The 22265-nt window shown below is 44.1% G+C and overlaps 2 protein-coding genes and 1 long non-coding RNA gene across 3 annotated transcripts in view; 2 read left to right on the plus strand and 1 right to left on the minus strand.

The window, feature by feature from the left end:
* LOC308478401 (cytochrome P450 2J4-like) overlaps positions 1-22265 on the minus strand; it is a 439957-nt gene that overhangs the window by 217198 nt on the left and 200494 nt on the right. The gene's annotated exons all lie outside the window — the stretch shown is intronic.
* LOC308478396 (cytochrome P450 2J5-like) overlaps positions 1-22265 on the plus strand; it is a 185681-nt gene that overhangs the window by 24215 nt on the left and 139201 nt on the right. The window lies entirely within an intron of this gene.
* LOC308478578 lies at positions 13577-17788 on the plus strand. Its single transcript, XR_013987173.1, has 2 exons — positions 13577-13618; positions 17245-17788. It is a non-coding gene; the product is annotated as an uncharacterized lncRNA (long non-coding RNA).

Raw genomic sequence — 22265 nt, forward strand, 5'->3', positions numbered from 1 at the left:
CCAGAGAACTAAAAAACACATGGTAGATTAAAAAAGCTCAAGAGATCCAGCACTTAGCTGACACTCATGATGCACAGAGTTTCTTTAAAGCCACAAAGACCATCTATGGGCCAATAAATCATGGCATATGCCCCCTACGCTCAGCAGACGGTACCATACATCAAAAAGATAAAGAAGCTATTGCATTACACTGGAAAGAATATTACCAACAACTCCCCCGTAGCTGCTGGGGTCCTCTCACAAATTCCACAAAATCAAGTTAGAGATGAGCTTGCAGTATCTCCATATCTGGGAGAGTTGTGTACAGCTATTAATCAAATGAAAAACAACAAAGCCAGCAGACCTGATGGGATGCCTGCCAAAGTCTTCAAAGTGGGTGGAATTGAACTTACACAACAACTTCACAAGCTTATTGAAAAAGTCTGGAAGAGAGAAGAGATCCCAGCAGACTTTAGGGATGCCAAGATTATCAATCTCTTTAAAAAAAGGTGACAGACATGATTGTGGAAACTATCAAGACATCTCTCTATTAGTTGCGGCCGGCAAAATTCTTAGCCAACAGTTTCTTAACAATTTCCGAGGTGACCCTTCCCAAATGGTTTTCAGCCTTCGAGGGGGACAGTGGACATGATTTTCACTGCTTGACAACTTCAAGAAAAATGCACAGAGCAAAACCAACCCCTGTATATGGCGTTTATTGACCTGACTAAGGCCTTCAACACTGTAAATTGTAAAGCCCTGTGGACTGTCCTTCTGAAAATTGGCTGGCCAGATAAATTTGTGAACATCATTCGGCTCCTCCATGAAAATATGACAGCAACACTTTGCTGAAGGGAAACTCCCCACCAGAGTAGAAATCGTATATAGAACAGATAGAAAGCTCTTCAATCTGAGCAGGCTGAAAGCAAAGAGTAAGATTACTATAACTTCTATCGTAGCGCTTCAGTATTCTGATGACAATGTAGTGTGTGCACACTCAGAGGATGACCTAAAAAACCATCCTAAATATCTTCACAGAAGCTTACATAAAGCTTGGCCTGTCACTCAACATCCAAAAAACCAAGTGTGACACCAACATAACCCCTCTGCAGCGCCACACATCCAACTCAATGGCGTAACGTTGGAAAATGTCGATCACTTCTCCTACTGGGCCGTTATCTTTCCACAAGGGCCGACATTGATACCAAAATGCAGCATCACCTGAGCTCTGCAAGTGCAGCTTTCTCCCGACTGAAGGACCGGAACATTTGCAGGGAAACCAAAATACTTGTTTACAAAGCTATTGTACTATTAACCTTACTGTATGCTTGTGAAACATGGACCACTTATAAACACCATCTCCAACTCCTCGAAAGATTCCATCAACAGTGACTCTGAAAATTTTTACACATCACTTGGGAAGACAGGCGAACTAATGCCAGTGTACTGAAAGAAGCAAAGATCTTCAGTGTTGAAGCAATGATTCTTCAACATCAACTTCATTGGACTGGTCATGTTGTGCAGATGCCTGATTATCGTCTTCCAAAGCAACTACTCTATTCTGAACTTAAAAATGGAAAGTGTAATGCTGGTGGTCAACAAAAGAGGTTTAAAGACTGTCTCAAGGCAAATTTTTAAAAATGTAGTATAAACAACAATTGGGAAACACTTGCCTGTGAGCTCTCCAATTGGAGAACAGCCTTTACCAAAGGTGTCATGGGCTTTGAAGATGCTCAAACACAGGACAAAAGGGAGAAATGTGCTAAGAGGAAGGCATGCTTGGCAAATCCACACCGTGTTCAACTCCCGCCCTGAAACCAATGTGCCCACTGTGGAAGGACATGTGGATCCAGAATTGGCCTCCACAGTCACTTACGGACTCATTGTTAAAACTATGTTCATGGAAGACAATCTTACTTGGCTATGAATGATCGCGAGAAGGAAGAAGAAGAAGAAGAAGAAGAAGAAGAAGAAGAAGAAGAAGAAGAAGAAGAAGAACTAGAGGTTTGGATACATTGTCAGCAATATGCTGATGACACACAGTTCTGATTCTACTTCACATCTTTCCCCAATAATGGACTGGATGAGAGCCAACAAACTGAAGCTCAATCCATATTAGAACTGAGGCACTGTTAGTGGGTGGTTCTCTAGACCTGATGGCTGGGAGGTTGCCTGCTCTTGATGGGGTCACACTCCCTTTGAAGAAGCAGGCACATAGCTTTGGGGTACTCCTGGATCCTTTGCTGTCACTCAAAGCTCAGGTGGTCTTAGTGGCATGGAGTGCCTTCCATTAACTTTGGCTGGTGGCCCAGCTGCGCTCTTATCTGAGCCGGGACAGTCTAACTCCTGTTGTCTATGCTTTGGTAGCCTCTAGGTTAGATTATTGCAATGTGTTGCAATAGGGCTGCCTCTGAAGACAGTTTGGAAACTTCAGCTAGTGCAAATTTAAGTGATCGGGTTATTCATCAGGGCAAGATGGTTTGAGCATATTACACGGATCCTTGTCAGACTGCACTGGCTGCCAGTTAGTTTCCAGGCCCAATTCGAAGTGCTGGTTTCGAGCTATAAAGCCTTAAACGGCTGAGGACCACAGTGTCCCAAGGACTGCCTCTCTCCATAATAAGAAGAGACAGGCCTTATAGCTGCCTCTGCACCTCCATATATTCCTTAGAGAAAAGGAAGGTGGATGAGTCATGCTCCAGATATTTAGTCTTGGACTGTTTCTGAGCCACCCAGTGCAGCTGGCATGCTAACTCTAGCTCTAAGCAGAATCCAGACATGGAGGATGGGCTATTCAAAACATGCCCCAAGCACTTAGCACAATTTCACCCATTTTTCCAAATTACACCAACAGTCTCTTTCCATGCTAAGAGAATTGTGTGGCTTTGGAAGGAACTTACAAGGGGACATTTTAAAGCTCTAACAGCCTATATTTCCACACTTTACTATGCTGCATGTCTTGAGATTTTATGTCTCTGCCGGGGCTGTCTCATCAAATAGTGAGTAATGATAATTTTGCTTTTTTACAAGAAGCCAAAATGCTTCAACTGCTAGATAACCACAGTAGATAGGGCAGCCTGCAGCTGGAATACGATTTCTTTCTACACTTCAGCAAGTATAGAACTCGTTTACACCTGTTAGTGGTCAGGATGTGGTTGTAATAAGTAGACAATTGTCAGCAGTCCAGATCGACTCACACTTGTCAGCTGGAGATATTTAGAGTTTGTGGCCAGGATGTGGTTGTAATAAGTACGCATTTGTCAGCAGTCCAGATGGATTCACACTTGTTAACTGGAGATGTTAGAGCTTGTGATCAGAAGGCGGCATTTTTGCTTGGCTTAGCAAGTAATTGCAAATAAGGGAAATAATAAATAATGTTAGTAGGGAAATTAGGCGGTCTTGATAGGCTGTAAACCTTGTAGTATCCAGCCAGTGGGGAGACAAGGGAGGGGACCTGCACTTTGGGTATAGGGAATATAAGCTTATGCTTTGCCAAAGCCGGGGTGTGCCTACTTTGGACACCTGCTCTTGCAAGAACGTTTGGTAATCAATAAACTCTTTGCTGCTTCACCAATTTTGTTCAGATTTTATTTTGAGGGTCTCAAGACCCACTTCTAACATAGTACTTGCCCTAAACTTGGATCTAGGCATCCAGGGAATTCTTGTTTTATTTTACTATATCCAGTATTTTTTTCCCTTTCAACCAAATGACAAATATTAAAAACCAACACACGAACTTTCATTCTATTTTTTAAAAAATATTTATTAATAGTTTCAGAATTACAGAAAAAAAACAAAAAACAAAAAACAACACTACAATACATAAAAAAGAAGAAAAAACGCAAAACATAAAAACCAATACAACAATACAGCAAAAAGATAAAAAAAGAAGAAAAAAAAGACACAAATCCCATATTACATATCTTTAACTTCCATTTGCTTGTTTCATTGACCTCCTCACACCTCCCTTTTTGTATTCTAGTTTAATTAGTTATTTCAGCAAATTCTTTCCATCTTTCTCAATTTTTATTAAATAATTTATCTTAACAATTTAACCTATTAATTAACTCAACAAATCCTTTCCATCTTTCCCCATATTCTGTTATTCAAATTACCTTAATTTATTTAACCTTATCTTACCATAAAATACCTTAGAGCTTGAAACTTAATACTCAATTATACATAACTCCTGATATCATTTCTACTAGAGTCATATAGTTTCATTCCAACATTTTCCCTAATATTCATTAATTTTAGGCTAATTCCCTAAATAAAAATTTTCTTTATAAATTTTCTTCCAATCTTCATCCAATGTCTCTTCTTCCTGGTCTCGGGTCGTGTCAGTCCTTACTGTCCATTCCATCTAGTCCATCAGCCTGGTAGTCTTATGTCCGAGGCCCTTAAGTCTCTTCCATGTCCCTTCAGCAGATCTTCTTCTTCTTGTTTATACTTGCACTTTTCCTTGTCTTTTGTTGGTCTCTTTCTTAATTTCTTTCCTTTCTCATTGAGGAGTAGGTCTCTGGGGGGTTCCAACCCAAAATTATCTCCGTCTCCCTTCATCAAACCAGCCCATTCCCCACAGTCCCACTCCCCACAGTCATCAATATAATCCAAAAAATATTTACGAGCATATTTCAAAGTCTCTCCAAAGTTAAGAACCTCCTCAGCTCCAGACTCCCCCTGGCCCACTCCAACTTCAATCTTCAAAAACAGCGGCTTATGCTCCTGTAGGGCCTCGGGTCTCTCCATTTGTATTATTTGAGGTGCAACCTCAACCTCCTCCATTATCTTCTGCACTTGCCCAATCAATACAGGTTCCTGAGTTGGTCCCTGAATGGTTTCTGTATCACTATTCCCTATTTGTCCACAGTTATTGACCACAACAGTCATCAAATCCATTTTCTCATTCATCAAATCCATCTTCTCATGCATCTGTTCCAACAAAGCACTTGTCTTGCATAAAGCAAGCACCAAAACTTCCTCCCAGCTCATATTTAGTCAAGGTCAAAAGGACTAGTCCCACGATCTTAATCTCACAGCTGTGGAGTCCTCAAGTAGACTGCAGCAACAATTTAGCAAGCTCCCTCTAGAGGAGACAATTTCTATTTGTATCCATCTTTTTAAGGCAAGTCCAACAAAGGAAAATTACTTTCATTTTTCAGATATTTTGTTTCTTTAGAATGCAAAAGGCAACATTGGAATCAGTTTATTTCTCTTCTTTAGCTATCTGTCAAAGTATTCCATTCACAGCAAATGAACCTCTCCAACAATTTCTGTCTCTGACACCCCGTTCCCAGGTTAGAGACGGTGGAAACTTATCTTTCTTCACTCCCTCTCCTGCAGGCGTTACACAAAGTCCCCCCCCCCTTTTTCTCCTGCTTCCAAGGGGGTTTCAGTAGTTATAAATGAAGGAAATTTAGACTTTTTTAACAACTTTCCAGGCTTTAGCTTACAATGTTTTTGCTTCAGTCTATATACAAAAAGTGGAAGGCGGACTTCCTGTTTCGAACCTTCCCGCTTCGGTGCCAAATTAAGATATTTCTTGATCCAATTTTCCGTTTCTACTCACGGGTACTTGTTTTAAATCCAATTGTCCACAGGAAAAAGTCAGCGCTCTCCGGCAATGGCTGTGCGGCTTCACTCCGTGAAAGTAGCAATCAGTTCGCAGCACCGCGCCGCTCACCCCACTTCACTCCGGAACCCCAAAAAGGCGTTCCCCGTGAGTAGGGGGGGCACTCCTGGTGCCCTGCCGAACCCCACGTTCCCAGGCTTCCTCCGCCTGGGATTTCTAGCGGGTCCCCACCTTCGCCGCGGCGGGAAGACCCAGTTTCCACGGAGCCAGTTCCTCCAGTCGGAGGAACTCCGACATTCGCCGATGGCGCTAACCTGGAAATCTATAGACTAAAAGAATCCCTAGCTACCCAAAAGCCCAGAGAGTGAGTTCAACAGTTTGCTACAGACTCACACTAAAGGAAAAGCGGGGGTGGAGAAGGAAGGAAGGAAGGAAGGAAGGAAGGAAGGAAGGAAGGTGGGTATACCTGATCTTGAAGCAAGAGGAGCACAAAGTCAGGGACCAGCAATCTGTGCCTTGAGCAGTAAGTTAAGTTGTCCCCTTTAAAATCCTGTGCCAGCAAGGCAGCAGAAGTTTCGCCTGTTCCTTTGGTACATGTGCCAGTGAAGTCTAGGGTTGTTCCTTGAGACTGATGTGTAGCCAGAAGGAGGCTCTGTTGGAGTTGTTAGCTAGCTAACTATGGCTAAGCTAATTTGAATACGCTTGGAAGTTGGTATCTAACTAACTTCTATGTGTAAAGGGGGAGGCCTTGCTTAGTGAGTGAATAACCACAACACCAAGTCTTTTGGACTATGGTTGTTCCTTTCAGTTTACTTACTGTGTTCCATCTACCCACCCTTAACCAAGCATGTGTGGAGGGACCTTCCTTTGTTTTCTTTCCCCCTGTGGATCACAAGGGGGCTGGGTGCACTGCAAATCTCATCTCCAGTGAAACCATAGCCACCTGTCATCTTAACTTGTCAAGAGTGACTCTGGGAAAAGTACGACAATGTACAGCTGGGATGACACCTACCCTGAACTTTGAGTTTTTTGTTTGTTTGTTTGTTTTGTTTATGCATTTTACAACTTATATATAATTCATCATTCATAATTCATAATAATTCATCATTATCTTTTCCCTGGACTTCCCAGGCATTCTCTCTATGGCATTCTAGGTAGTCTTTCGTTGGCTGCATAATCTATTATTCCACTCATTTTCATATCAATTCTTCCTTTATTTAATGTTTTCTGCTGTTCATATGTTCATTCCTACTTGTAGGTTAAACTGACTATTATACCCTCTAAGATACTCTTTGAAACTTCTCTTACCTGGGCAATTATCTTTCCACAAGGGCCGACATTGATGCCAAAATCCAGCATCACCTGAGCTCTGTGAGTGCAGCTTTCTCCCGATTGAAGTGTAGAGTGTTTGAGGACTGGAACATTCACAGGGAAACCAAAATGCCTGTTTACAAAGCTATTGTACTACTAGCCTTACTGTATGCTTGTGAAACATGGTCCACTTATAAACACCATCTTCAACTCCTTGACAGATTCAATCAACAGTGTCTCTGAAAAATTGTACACATCACTTGGGAAGACAGGCAAACTAAGGCTGTGTATTGGAAGAAGCAAAGATCACCATTGCTGAAGCAATGAATCATAGAATCATAGAATCATAGAGTTGGAAGAGACCACAAGGGCCATCGAGTCCAACCCCCTGCCAAGCAGGAAACACCATCAGAGCACTCCTGACATATGGTTGTCAAGCCTCTGCTTAAAGACCTCCAAAGAAGGAGACTTCACCACACTCCTTGGCAGCAAATTCCACTGTCGAACAGCTCTTACTGTCAGGAAGTTCTTCCTAATGTTTAGGTGGAATCTTCTTTCTTGTAGTTTGGATCCATTGCTCCGTGTCCGCTTCTCTGGAGCAGCAGAAAACAACCTTTCTCCCTCCTCTATGTGACATCCTTTTATATATTGGAACATGGCTATCATAGAATAGAATAGAATCATAGAGTTGGAAGAGACTACAGGGGCCATCGAGTCCAACCCCCTGCCAAGCAGGAAACACCATCAGAGCACTCCTGACATATGGTTGTCAAGCCTCTGCTTAAAGACCTCCAAAGAAGGAGACTCCACCACACTCCTTGGCAGCAAATTCCACTGTCGAACAGCTCTTACTGTCAGGAAGTTCTTCCGAATGTTTAGGTGGAATCTTCTTTCTTGTAGTTTGGATCCATTGCTCCGTGTCCGCTTCTCTGGAGCAGCAGAAAACAACCTTTCTCCCTCCTCTATGTGACATCCTTTTATATATTTGAACATGGCTATCATATCACCCCTTAACCTCCTCTTCTCCAGGCTAAACATGCCCAGCTCTCTTAGCCGTTCCTCATAAGGAATCGTTTCCAGGCCTTTGACCATTTTGGTTGCCCTCCTCTGGACACGTTCCAGTTTGTCAGTGTCCTTCTTGAACTGTGGTGCCCAGAACTGGACACAGTACTCCAGGTGAGGTCTGACCAGAGCAGAATACAGTGGCACTATTACTTCCCTTGATCTAGATGCTATACTCCTATTGATGCAGCCCAGAATTGCATTGGCTTTTTTAGCTGCCGCGTCACACTGTTGGCTCATGTCAAGTTTGTGGTCAACCAAGACTCCTAGATCCTTTTCACATGTACTGCTCTCAAGCCAGGTGTCACCCATCTTGTATTTGTGCCTCTCATTTTTTTTGCCCAAGTGCAATACTTTACATTTCTCCCTGTTAAAATTCATCTTGTTTGTTTTGGCCCAGTTCTCTAATCTGTCAAGGTCGTTTTGAAGTGTGATCCTGTCCTCTGGGGTGTTAGCCACCCCTCCCAGTTTGGTGTCATCTGCAAATTTGATCAGGATGCCCTTGAGTCCATCATCCAAGTCGTTGATAAAGATGTTGAATAAGACCGGACCCAAGACAGAACCCTGTGGCACCCCACTAGTCACTCTTCTCCAGGATGAAGAGGAACCATTGATGAGCACCCTTTGGGTTCGGTCAGTCAGCCAGTTACAAATCCACTGAGTGGTAGCATAGTCAAGACCACATTTTACCAGCTTCTTTACAAGAATATCATGGGGCAGCTTGTCAAATGCCTTGCTGAAATCAAGGTAGGCTACATCCACTGCGTTCCCTTCATCTACCAGGCTTGTAATTCTGTCAAAAAACGAGATCAGGTTAGTCTGACATGACTTATTTTTCAGAAATCCATGCTGACTATTGGTGATCACAGCATTCCTTTCTAGGTGCTCACAGACTGTTTGCTTAATGATCTGCTCCAGAATCTTCCCTGGTATTGATGTCAGACTGACTGGGCGGTAATTATTTGGGTCCTCTCTTTTCCCCTTTTTGATAATAGGGACAATGATTCTTCAACATCAAGTTCGTTGGACTGATCATGTTGTGCAGATGCCTGATTATCGTCTTCCAAAGCGACTACTCTATTCTGAACTAAAAAATGGAAAGCGTAATGCCGGTGGTCAACAAAAGAGGTTTAAAGACTCTCTCAAGGCAAATCTAAAAAAATGTAGTATAAACACTGACAACTGAGAAACACTGGCCTGTGAGCGCTCCAGTTGGAGAACAGCCTTTACCAAAGATGTCATGGGCTTTGAAGACACTCAAACTCAGGACAAAAGGGAGAAACGTGCTAAGAGAAAGGCATGCTTGGTAAACCCTTACCGTGATCAACTCCCACCCAGAAACCTACCGTACTTTTCTGTCTATAGGATGCCCCCTTGTGTAAGATCCCCCCATTTTGGGGGACTAAATTTTAAGAAAATGAGGGAAGATGGCCCAAAGTTGTTGAGCCTCTCTCCTCTCGCAGTTGCAGGGAGGAAACAATCCCTAGATCGTTTCCTGCGCGCAGCAGCATCGGATGAATTTGCCCTTCCTCCAGCCATCCGATTTGCAGGAGCGCAACCTCCCCTGATGCTGCCACGCATGGGAAACGATCCAGGGAGTGCTTCCTGTGCACAGTAGCATCGAGTGAATTTGTGCTCCAGCCAAAGAGCTGGCTTACGGTACGCAGCTTCTCCCCCCCCCAGCTGTGGGCAGGAAGCACCCCCCAGATCACTCCCTGCTTGCTGCGGCATCTGGGGAAGCCGTGCTCCCACCAACCGAATGGCTGGTGGCGCGGCACTTCTCTCCTCGCCCCCCGCCATGCTACTATTTGTGTATTGGACAACCCGTTTTTGGACATGATTTTTGAGTCAGAAAACCTCGCCCAATACACGGGGAAATACGGTATGTCCCCACTGTGAAAGGACGTGTGGATCCAGAATAGGCCTCCACAGTCACTTACAGACTCACAGTTTTTTGTTTTTTTTTTTTAAAAAAAATATTTTTGTTAAATTTTAAGGATCACTTTGAGTTCCGACAGTTTTCGAGGAAGTTCAAGTCTCCTGTGACTACTTTATCTGTCCTTTTTGAATGTTTGGCAATCTGCTCTAGGAGGACATCATCCAAGCCTTCAGTCTGACTCCACAATCTATAGCAGACACCCACAATAAGGTCACTGTTATTTCTCTCTTCTACAATTTTTGCCTAGATTGATCTTTGATTGATTCTTCCTTGTTCAATCTATCACTCATGTCATGTCATGGTTACAGAATCCCTGCTGCCTGCAGATTAAATGAAAAGCAGATTTGCAGCTACGACAGCATACTAAAGACATGGTATTTACTGTACGATCCTCTGGGTGACTATGTACGAAGGCTTCATGTGAATATGAATCAGCATGGCAAACAATCCTGCTGAATAGTATAGGAAAGTCCTTTGCAATAAGTTAATTGTCTACCAGAACCAACTTCTGGCACCTACCTATAATGTAGGTAGGGAGTCACTTCATCTCTGTGTCAGCCAGCGTAAACCTACACAGAGAGATGAAAAGGAAATATGGTTGATAGTACTGATAGCCATGGAAAGGCCCTAAGAAGATAGCTGGGCCTCCCTACCTTTGTCCTTCTCCCAGTGCTAGCAATTCAACCAGGAGGAAGAGGCACTTTCAATCCACAAAGCAACCCAGAAACCAGATTTAGAAGGATAAAGGAAACCCGTGCCATCCCGAGAAGGCCTGTAGCTGGTGCGCACTACCTTAAATCAATACAGCAAATTGTAATCTGATCTATAATATGTGAGGTCAGATGAAAGAGGTGTAATAACATAATAAAAGCCTCTTTCAATTGCGGAAGTGCCACTTCACAGTAAAGCAGTAATCATAGGCAAATCAAAATAATCTTATTGACACTGACTGAACCACGAAGGGGAATGAGTCAAGCACATATGATGGGCACGAGTCCCTATGCCAGAGATTAATGAGGGTTTCAATGGCATAGCTGAATACGTCAGCCAGGCACTTACAAGGGCAGGTCTTAGCTACCCATACCCATGTAAATCAGCTTGGGCTTGAAGATGGCCTTAGAAGCTCCAAGGCTTAGATGTTCTGCTCTCTAGTCTACACCACTAAGGTCAATCAGATTCATGAGTTTCAGTGACAAATGACCTTTTCAGTGGTGGCCCTCCACTTGAACGCTGCTTGACTTACTTTCTTGCTACCCTTAAACAGTCCTTGAAAACTGTTTTATCCCAGTAAACTTTAATAATAATAATAATTTATTTGTACCCTGCCCACCTGGCTGGGTTTCCCCAGCCACTCTGAGGGCTTCCAACGAAGATTAAAAATACATTAAAATGCCAGACATTAGAAGCTTCCCTAAACAGGGCTGCCTTCAGATGTCTTCTAAATGTCAGGTAGTTGTTTATCTCTTTGACATCTGGTGGGAGGACGTCCCACAGGGCAGGCGCCACTGCTGAGAAGGCCCTCTGCCTGGTTCCCTGTAACTTCACTTCTCACAGTGAGGGAACAGCCAGAAGGCCCTCGGCGCTGGACCTCAGTGTCCAGGCAGAATGATGAGGGTGGAGATGCTCCTTCAGGTATAATCAGTTTCATTCCCTTTATATGGTTTTATTCTGATGCTGCTCTTCAATTTGTGTTTCTTCACTTGTTTTATTTTCAACGTTTTTAGAGGCTGCCCAGAATCAGAAACTCTATCAAGGTTCCTGATTGCAAGTGTTAGGACATTTTTCTGGGTGCTGAAACAGAGCAGATCCACTTTTTGTGTGGAAATTACATACAAGTTAATGAAGGCATTAGAACACACATAATTAAAACAGAAGATAAAAGACAATTGCACTTTTAACAATTACAGTTATAGCTTATTTCTTTCAAGAAAATTCCAGTCCTTCAGGTTTTCTTCAAGCCTTCATCTTTCTCCTTGTTGCACACCCCCAGTCACAGTTCTGCATTCCAGCAACTTACCCAGTCCCCACCCATTGTAGGATGCAAGTTGGCGAATTTCCAACATATTTGCACCAGAGGGCAATCCTCAGTACCAGAGCTGCATAACACAAAGGCCTGGCTCATTATTTTCTTTGTGCTTTCAAACACAGACTCAGTTACCAGAACAATTCCTAAAAATGTCATTAAGAAAGGACAAATCAACAGCATTTCAAGAAGCAATGACAAAACTTTCAAGAAGGATCTGTACACAGGCCCAAATCAGCACACAATATAACCGTTAACTGCCCTGTTTCTTCCTTGGCAGCCACAGAAACTGCTTAGCAACCATGCTTTCACACTGTGTCCCACCAAAACCCAATTTTTCCAAGCAGGGCAACGTGATGTTATTGAAGACAAGACCTTCTTCTCTGTCTTTCCAACGCCAATAAAACACAATGGGTGGAAGGGTGAAAAAAGTTTATTTGATCCTGCAGAATACAGACTTGATAGGATGTTTCCCAAAGACTGAGTGCTGACCTTTAAAGCCCTAAACAGCTTCGGTCCTGTATACCTGAAGGCGCGTCTCCACTCCCACCGTTCTACCCGGACACTGAGGTTCAACACTGAGGGCCTTCTGGCAGTTCCCTCACTGCGAGAGTGAAGTTACAGGGAACCAAGCAGAGGGCCTTCTCAGTAGTGGTGCCCACCCTGTGGAACACCCTCCCATCAGATGTCAAAGAAATAAACAACTATATGACATTTAGAAGACATCTGAAGGCAGCCCTGTTTAGGGAAGCTTTTAATGACTGATGTTTTAATGTAATTTTAACCTTCTGTTGGAAGCCCCCCAGAGTGGCTGGGGAAACCCAGCCAGATGGGTGGGGTAGAAATAATAAATGATTATATTATTATTATGAACACACAAAATACAAAAGCATTTATACTATCCTAGCAAGTACACAAAAGCATCGTTTTTTCTGTTGGAACAGTGTTGAAGCAATGATTCTTCGACATCAACTTTGTTGGACTGGTCATGTTGTGCGGATGTCTTTGGAAGACAATCTTACTCGGCTACGAGTGATTGCCAAAGAAGAAGAAGATTGGCTGAGAATATGCATGGACAAAGCATGCCTAAGCCAGTTATTCTCACAATTGGCTATAGAGTGGTTGCTATATTTTAGCTCAAGGTATGTCCCTGGACTTCCCTTATCTTGAGCTTGGGCTGGGAATAACCAGCCTTGCGGCTGAGACTGTCAGAAAATGATTGCTCAGGCTCAGCAGCCCAGCAGGCTGTGTGTGATGTGTTTGCTTCAGGGTTATGGTGCTCAGTGGCAAAGGCACGTAGCTTCTGGGGCAGCCCAACAAGTGCCACCACTATTTTGTGCAATGGACGGCAAGAAGAGAGAGGCACTGGATTTTGGCCACTGAAATTAGTGCTTATGCAACTCAAAAGGACTGAAAGGGAAAGGGAGAGGGACTGGCAAGGAAAGCAGTCAGGCTCACTGCTGGCTGAAGTGAACCTCTGACAAGGAGTAGGTGGAAAGCGGCGGCAGCTGGACAGGGAATTACAGGAGCTTATCCTGACTGCAGTCCATCCCTCCTTCTCTCACCTCATATGGCCCCGGCTACTCTCGCTGAGCTGCTTGGCAGGGGGTTGGACTCGATGGCCCTTGTGGTCTCTTCCAACTCTATGATTCTATGATTCTATGATTCTCTCATCACTGCTGTGCACCTCCCTCTGTATTCAGTAGCTCTTGCAAGTAACGCTTACACCCAGGTATCAATGGAACGTTTTCAGAACAAACGTAGGAATGTGTTGTGTGTGTTTTTTGTTTTGTTTTTTCAGATCAGAAGGGTACTGTGCCCTGTTGTAATAATTCAGGACTGCACATCTCATGCAGGTGCATGATGACCCACTTTTAAAGTATCCCAAGCCTCTTTGATGATGCTACAAAAAGATTAACAGGGCAACATCTCTGGAAATTAATGACGTAGTACCTAATTGTTCACAAGTGTGGATTTAAGATACAGTGGAACCTTGGTTTTCAAACGTTTTGGAACTTGAATGGCGTAAACCCAGGTAAACCCGGAAATAAATGCTTCCGTTTTCGAACGTGCCTCGGGAGTCGAACTTCCAAGGAGGCTTCTGTATGGAGTTTTCTGTATTAATTTTTCTTTTTGAGGCTTCTGTATTGAGTTTTTGGTTTTCAAATGTTTTGGAAGTTGAACAGTCTTCTGGAACAGATTATGTTAGAAAACCGAGGTTCTACTGTACTAGAAAACACAATGGAAGACGATTTTCCTTGATTTTTATTAACCTCCTCTTTGCTTTCCTCTTTGCAAAGGGCTTGGAGAACTTTTAACATGCCTCCAGAATAAGGCCATTGCTGACTTCTCATGCACACCATGGCCTGCCAAAACGAAGCAGAAGCAGAGAGAGAAAGAATGCAAACTGCCATAAGTCTCACCTTTCCCCAGGGATGCCATTTCCATGAGAATTGGGCCCTCCCATCCCTGTGAATAGTTAGGGAAAACATGAGATGGAGCTGCCTGCTGCCATGTCTAGTTTGGTCCTGGCATTGGCTCTTGGTGGCAAGGCCAGTTCTGGTGCCACTTCTCAGTGGATTCCACGTGACCTGTGTATCATGTGGATGAGAATGGTTATCTCCTTCCAGGATGTAAGGGTAGTCTGTCAGCCAGGCTTCTCTTCCTCCTGAGCCGCTTTACCTGTGTAGGTGGGGAAAATGCCACTGTAAAGCAGTGAAGAGGAAAAGGAAATATTGGGGCGACCTGTCACCTGGAAAAGAGCTTCCTAGATGCTTCTCCCCAGTCCCTAGCAACAGCTTTACTTCTGCTTTAACCTACAAGTTTCCCTATCTCCCTGCCTGACCAGTGCATTTTCTATACTTAGTATGCATAGAAATTGGGCTTTTAGTAACGCAGCTCCAGCTGTCTGGAATAAGTTGCCATCCGAAATCAGAAAAGCACCTAGTATTTTGATATTTAGGCACCTTATTTAAAAAGGCTAATGCATGTAACCCTATCATTTTACTCAATAACAACTGTATGATTTTAGAAATGGTTTTATAGGGTGGTATACAAGCAAGTTTTACTCAGAAATGACCCATTCAAGTTAAGGGCCCCAAGTCAGTCATGTCTATTAATTTCAATGGTTCTACTCTGAGTAAAACTTAATTGAATATCCAGGGCCAACTCCAGAGGGTGGCAAGTTGGGGACATTTGCCGGGGACCCAAGGCCAAGAGAAGACCCAGAAGTCCAACAATGTTTTATTTAAACTTTATTTACTTAATATTTTCCCCCTCAAAGCAGAATTCTTCCTGCTTGTCCTCAACACACTGCTTTCAAAGTAGGCTGATTCTAGATCCTGCCATCCACAAGCCTAGGGGTGGCTACTTAATATGTGAAAACTCTCCTCATGATTATGTTTTATTTGAGAAAAATATTTAAGAAAAATATTTGTACAACGGTATTCATAAAAGTGAGTTTATAGCAAACATCCACATATACAGTAAGAACTATGTAAAAATGTAACATTGGAGATCAATTTTAAAAAGCCCCCTCCCCAGCAGTGATACAGACGTAGAATAGAATGTCCCTATTTTTATCTGAGGAATGTTGGAAGATATGGTACACAGTCCCCAAAAGCTCCACCACCGCACCATGCAGTTGTCCACATAGCTTTGTCTTGTGGTTCCACTAAGCTTTAGCTCAAGAAGATCAACAGCTACTTTGGGGCTCAAATCAGTAATTCGGTCTTTGTGGAACCCTTAATTTCCTCTTTGATCTCCCTCCACCTGATGATGTGAGGTTCGCAGAAACCCTGCTGCATGTGGATTTAATGAGAAGAAGAGAAAATGAAAAAAAAGAGAGATGAGGGTGAAGGGAAAAAAGAAATGAAGCAAAAGAAGAGCAATGCATTTAACAGAGTAAATAAAACTCTCACAGCATTCCCAGCAAAACATAGATTCAGATTTTCTTGTACTTCATTATAGCAGTACTGTACAGCCTTCATCCCCCTGCCCAGGAGAGGCTGCGCACAGCTATCCCATAAGCCAAGACAGCAAGAGGCTATCCCAGAAGCCAGATCCCTCTTGCTGTTCTGGCATCTGGGATTCAGAATATTTTTTTCCTTGTTTTCCTCCTCCAAAAACTAGGTGCATCTTATGGTCTGGTGCGTCTTATAGAGTGAAAAATACGGTAATTAAAAAGGTTACTTTTTCAACAAAGCAATCATATTCTTACATAGCCCCACTACCCCGAATCAGATTTGTCATTTTAGCATTTATGCTATATTCCCTAACTCTATTCAATAAAGTCCTCTATATTTTTTTGCCCCAGTTGTAGGCAATGGTTATTATGGCTTCACTTAATAAATAAGGGTCATCTCTCCATCATTTGTCAATACTACTATCTTAATTTAGCTGAAAAGAAGGCCCACTTAGTAGTATATTTCCTTGATAACATCAGGTCAGAATGTTGTTATTTGGGGACATTTCCGAAAGATGTGTAGTGTATTGACAGAGGCATTTTACACCTCTAACAAAAGCTATCAACTGTTGAGTATATGCAATTAATACACTTTGGTATTAAATGCCTTCTAAAGATAAATTTCTAGAAACTTTCCTTAAGGCTTATGGTGTCTTGTGGCGCATTCAACCATACCCGGATGTACAGAGTTTGACTTTATGTTGAGATCCGTAGAGACACCATTGATCCTTTGCTGAAGAGGTTCGCTAATCTTTCAGACAACTTAATTCTCTCCTCTTAGGCAAAGATCACAAGACGTCCTGGTTGGTAGCCAGATTCTGCGCCCAGATTTATAGGCACAGATCATCCTCTAAAATAAAATAGTTTACTAGGGAAATGCTGAAGTAGCCCTTTGGGGCGCCTCAAGGTCAATTTTTTATGGTAGCCCAAATCTCAGTTGTACAGGTGTATGTATATATCTCAATTTATTTATTTTTAACTCATGACTTAAGTATTTCCTTCTCAGATATCATACAGTACCAGAAAGGGTTGTGGTTTTTGTTGTTGTGGTTTTTTAAAAAACAAGGCCTTAATTTGCTCAAGAATTAAAGGTGTACCCAAGTGAAACCATTTTTTGAAGTGAGTCTTGTAATATCTAGTAACTGAAGGAAAAAATAGTCCACCCTTTTGTTTTATTACACAGAGTCTTGGATTCTGTTTCAAGTCTTTTCTATTGTCAAGTAAAGTCTACAAAAATATTTTCACAATCATCAAGGGTTTTATAGTGAACCCCCAGCGAAGAATTCATTTAAGAACACAATTGTTTTTGAAGCAGATATTTTTCTGTGCCGCAATTGTTTACCCGTGACTACTGATGTAATAGCCAATAATAATTTCTCATGGTTGTGTGCCAGGGACTTTCTGGATGAAGAGGAGTGGTTGGAGGCACCAGCCGGGGAACACCTTAGAGAAGCAGCAGAGGAGGAAGACTCAGAGCCAGGATTGTGGTGGTGGGACTCTGAAGACATGTCAGAGGAGGAGGGAGTCTGGGAGGCAGAAGAAGCAACAGGCTCAAGGGAAAAAGAAGAGCCAGAGGAAGAAAATCCTTCAAAGGCAGGGCAGGGTGCAGAGGAAGGCACCTCAGGTCCGGGACCTCAAAGAGAAGAGGAAGAAGCTGCAACCGAAAAGCTGAAACAGCTTCTCAGCAGCTACCTGGTCCCACCTCCTCCCTTGACTCCAATGTCATGCAGGTCGTTGCATGTAGCTGAACAGAAGGCTCAGGAAGCCCAAGGGGGACCCTTCCCACCAGAGTTTACGCCTGCTTGGGAAACATCCAGAGGAGGGGCTTTAGGAGGAAGCAGGAGGGGCCAAGTCTTGGCAACAACGCCACTGAGGGCAGCCATGCCTGTGGGCATTCTGCTTATATACTATTTTCTTGAATAAAAAACTGACTTATGAGTCTCCAAGTCTCCGTTCTATCCACTCACCTGAGACTCTGGATGGGCAGCCACTGTCACATGGCACGGCCATGGTGGGTTCAGGAAGGCTGCCATCTTCTGGTGCAGCCAAGGGAGGGAATGGCTGGCACTGCTCACCTCTGGCTGCATCGGGCCCTCAGGTAAGGGCGGGCATTGCCTGCTCAGCCAATTGAGGTCTGGGGCTTGGGGGCTGCAAGCATTTAAGGGGGTTGGCCAGGTGTTGGCCGCCCTGTTAGCCAATCATTCTGGGATTTCCCCACCCACCCAGTCCTTAGGGGCCTGCCTGAGGGGGAAGCGGGCACGTTATCTATGGACCTTGCTATGGTCAGCATATTTGGGGCCAGGGAGGAATTTAATCCTGCAAGCAAACTGACCAGCTTGTAGGTTTTCACAACTTTGGCAAAAAAAGGCATTGGGTTGCACCCTTAGTCAGAGGGGTACCTAGGTAGGGGGGTCCAGGAGGGGTGACTCTGGGAGACCAATGGACCAAAACACCTCTCCCAATGGCAGCCTGTGTGGGATTGTGCCATTCAATTCACGTTGGGGGTGACTCCCCAACACAAGTTACTATCGGATAGCAGGCGGGCTGCCTGATGCAGGACACGTGCCCAGTGCCTTAGCCAAACCTACTCTTTCCTGCAGTCAATCATGTTGTGGCCTAATACTACCCAATACCTGTCTCCTGTGTCATTATTGTGGCCCTCCATTCACCTGCCACTGCCATTATGCACCTGCCAATGACCCTGCTCTGGCATTGTGTTTGGAGAGGTTTGCTAGGTCTTGAGTCATCCATATTGCATTAATCAACAAGCTTTACCTGTGTGCCATATTTGTAGGCTAATTCACATCAGATATCATAGTATAATTATTATATTCCCAGGTTTCTTATCTATCTGATGCTACCAACTTATTATTCTTCAAGTGCACACTGTTTGGTTTCCGCTGCATAGAAGGAAATGCTTCCTTATTTATCCATGTGAAGGATGTTGGTTCATGAGCTGCATAAAGTGCAAGTTCAGTACCAGGCACCACCTGCACCAACAGTAATGGATTCCCCCAGAGAATAATAGGAAGTGTAGTTTCTTCAGGGTGTTGAGTTGTTTAAAAGGTAAGGGTAAAGGACCCCTGACAGTTAAGTCCAGTCGCGAACGACTCTGGGGTTGCGGCGCTCATCTTGCTTTACTGGCCGAGGGAGCCAACGTTTGTCCACAGACAGTTTTTCCGGGTCATGTGACCAGCAAGACTAAGCCGCTTCTGACGAAACCAGAGCAGCGCACGGAAACGCCGTTTACCTTCCCGCCAGAGTGGTACTTATTTATCTTACTTGCACTTTGATGTGCTTTCGAATTGCTAGGTTGGCAGGAGCTGGGACCGAGCAACGGGAGCTCACTCCGTCATGGGGCTTTGAACTGCGACCTTCTGATCGGCAAGCCCTAGGTTCAGTGGTTTAGACCACAGTGCCAACCGCGGGCCTTTGAGTTGTTAGAGTTTCCCTATTCCCCTCACAGAGTTATAATTCCCAGAGAGTTTTAACAATCTATCAATTTTCCCCAGGGAACTCTAGAAATTAAAAGTTGTGTTTACAATTAAATTAAAAGTTGTGTTTACAATTAAATTAAAAGTTCTGTTTAAAAGCAGAAAAGATGCACTTATTTATTCACTCCTCCTTCACAAAGATGTGGTATATATGTTGCTACAAAGGTTGGGGGCCAAGTCCCCCAATCTCTGCTGAGCAAAGGCAAGATTCCAGCATGTCAGAGCTGGTTCTGTTGCAGGTCAGCACAGAGACTCAGGGATGAGCAGTGAAGTTGATTCTTTATTCAAGGAAACAGAATACAAACAGAAAACCTACAGGCAAGACCAACCCCAGTAAAGCAGTTGACAATCTGTGCCTCCTATTTTCCCCTAAGTCTCCCCTTTGGCTGGATGTTTTCCCAGCAGTCTTAAACTCTGTCAGGGACGGGGCCCCCTGTGCTCTCTGTGCTATTGGCCCTGCTACATGCAAGGCCCTCCATGTCACTGGAGAAAACGGAGGAAGGGAATGGAATACAGTAGGATCGGCAGGCTCCTGTGAAGCTGTCACAGCCTTTGTCCCCTCATCGTCCTCCTCAGCTTCCTGACCTATGTCTGCAGTGCTTTCTGCCTCTTCTTCCTCTCTCTCACTCAAGCCTGTTGCTTGCTCAGCATCCAACTATTCTGCTGCCCTTTCATCCTCTGACCTGTCCCACCACCACTCCCTTGACTCTAAGCCTGCCTCTTCTGAGGCTTCCCTAGGGGGTTCTCCAGCTAGATCCTCCCACCACTCCTCATCATCCAGCCACAAGGGTTCCAGACACCCACCCAGGGTCATGTTTCTGTTGGGAGTTGAGACATGGCAGAGGCTATAGTGTTTTAAGATTATGGCTTATTTTACACATATATACAACCTTTAGTATTCAGTGGAGGGGCACACAGCAGCAGCAGCCCAGAACGTGCCTCCTTTTTGCTCTGCTGCCTATCTTGGTCTCCAGGGCACATGAAATCAAGATTCCTTCTCCGCTTCCTGAAACCATCCCTCCTCATTCTGATGTTCCTAAATAACTAATACCCAGTTCTTTTGAAGAACAGTTGTACCTTAGTTCTCAAATGCCTTGGTACTCATACGTTTTGGCTCCCGAATGCCACAAACCAGGGAGTAAGTGTTCTGGTTTGCGAATGTTTTTTGAAAGCTGATCGTCCAACACAGCTTCCGCTTGACTGCAGGAAGCTCCTGCAGCCACCTGGAAGCTGTTCCTTGGTTTTTGAATGGTTTCAGGAGTTGAATGGACTCCCGGAATGGATTAAGTTTGAGAACCAAGGTACCACTGTACTAATGGTTAATTGCCAACACACCCAAGAAGACTCAAGACCAGAAAGGTGGCTAACTGGTTATATTTATTAAAATATAACAACTCTAGAATTTGCAATCGGAATAATTCAGCCAAATTAACCAAAACCAATGAGATCCAGGAGGTGAATGGATTGAAGGAAGGATTTAATCTCTCCCATCTTTCTGAGCTAGCTGCCAGCTGCTCAAGGCCCTTGGAAACTCCTCTCTGTTTATTACATGCTCCCTGTTTATTTGGTATCAGAACCTGTCTTGCACAACGTGGCCCCATTGGTGAGCATTGACCCAGATGCGCCTGAGAGGCCTGAACACCACGCTGGCTCCAATATTAGTCAGATATTATCCAAAATCCACTCACCCACCTGGAGCTAAATTCTAACAAAACACCACTCCAGTCACACAGATGACACTCAATGATATGAAGTAGGCAAAAAAGATGTTACACAGGCCAATTAGTGTCACCCCCCCCCCATATATATATACCGTACATATATATACTCAGTCCCCTCAAAGAAGTCAACAGCAGAGCCCACACTAGAAAATGAGAAGAGGTGAGTGTGCAGTATGGTACGAAGTGGGCTTAAATAGTCTGATCTCCATTTCTCCCCTTTAGGGCAAATCACCCCATTTGGTTGCCCATATTACCCATGTGGGAGAGTCCGTCTCTCCTCTTCTTGCAGGAGACGAGGGTGTGGCAAATGTTGCAGCAAGAAGGAGAGACCCCCTGGCTTCTTCAGCAGCCTCCTTCATCTCTGCCTCTTGACCCTCCTCCTTTCCAGCCTCTGATTCGGGACTGTTCCCTGCCACAGACCCCTTCTGTTGTCTCTTCAGCTGCTGATACCTCCTCCTCCCCGTCTGCTCCCTTTTCTTCCTCTGCCCACTCATTGTCACCCTACCACCAATCCCCTGACTCTCAGCCTTCTTTCCTTGGGGATTCCTTCAGGGGTTCCCCAGCTGGTGCCTCCCACCAGTCCTCTGCTTCCAGCCAGTCCATGACAGGAAAGATCTCAGCGATTTATGCTGAGATCTCAGTCAAAAATCACCTAGATCTCAATGAAAATCTTATCCAAAATCATTGTCTATGCCAGCATTACTTCTCTGCCACTGGCATGGGGATGCCAACACAGGGGCTTCCACCATCTGAGGAAATGGCTTCACCCCATTTCCTGTGCCAGACCTGCCTGTATGCATGGTTTGGAAAATCAAGGCTATGTGACAGATACCTCAGACTTCCCTGAGCATTTGAAAGATGAAGCAGAGAAATCCATGGAAATAAAAAAGAAAGAAAGAAAATGTTCACATAACCATGATGCTACCAATTTAAATGACTTTAAAGGGATATTAGACAAGTTTGTGAAGGATAGGGTACTAATGGACATCGTTCATGATGATTCTCTTCCATTTCCAGGAGGGATCACAAACCTTTTTAGGCCCATGGACACCTTGGGAATTTGGGATTAGTCACAGGGGTCAGCAACCTTTTCCAGCCGTGGGCTGATCCACCGTCCCTCAGATCATGTGGTGGGCCAGACTATATTTTTTTTGGGGGGGGATGAACGAATTCCTATGCCCCACAAATAACCCCAGAGAT

This window comes from Podarcis pityusensis, assembly GCF_964106645.2.
Source record: "Podarcis pityusensis genome assembly, chromosome: 5".
Classification (NCBI taxonomy): Eukaryota; Metazoa; Chordata; class Lepidosauria; order Squamata; family Lacertidae; genus Podarcis; species Podarcis pityusensis.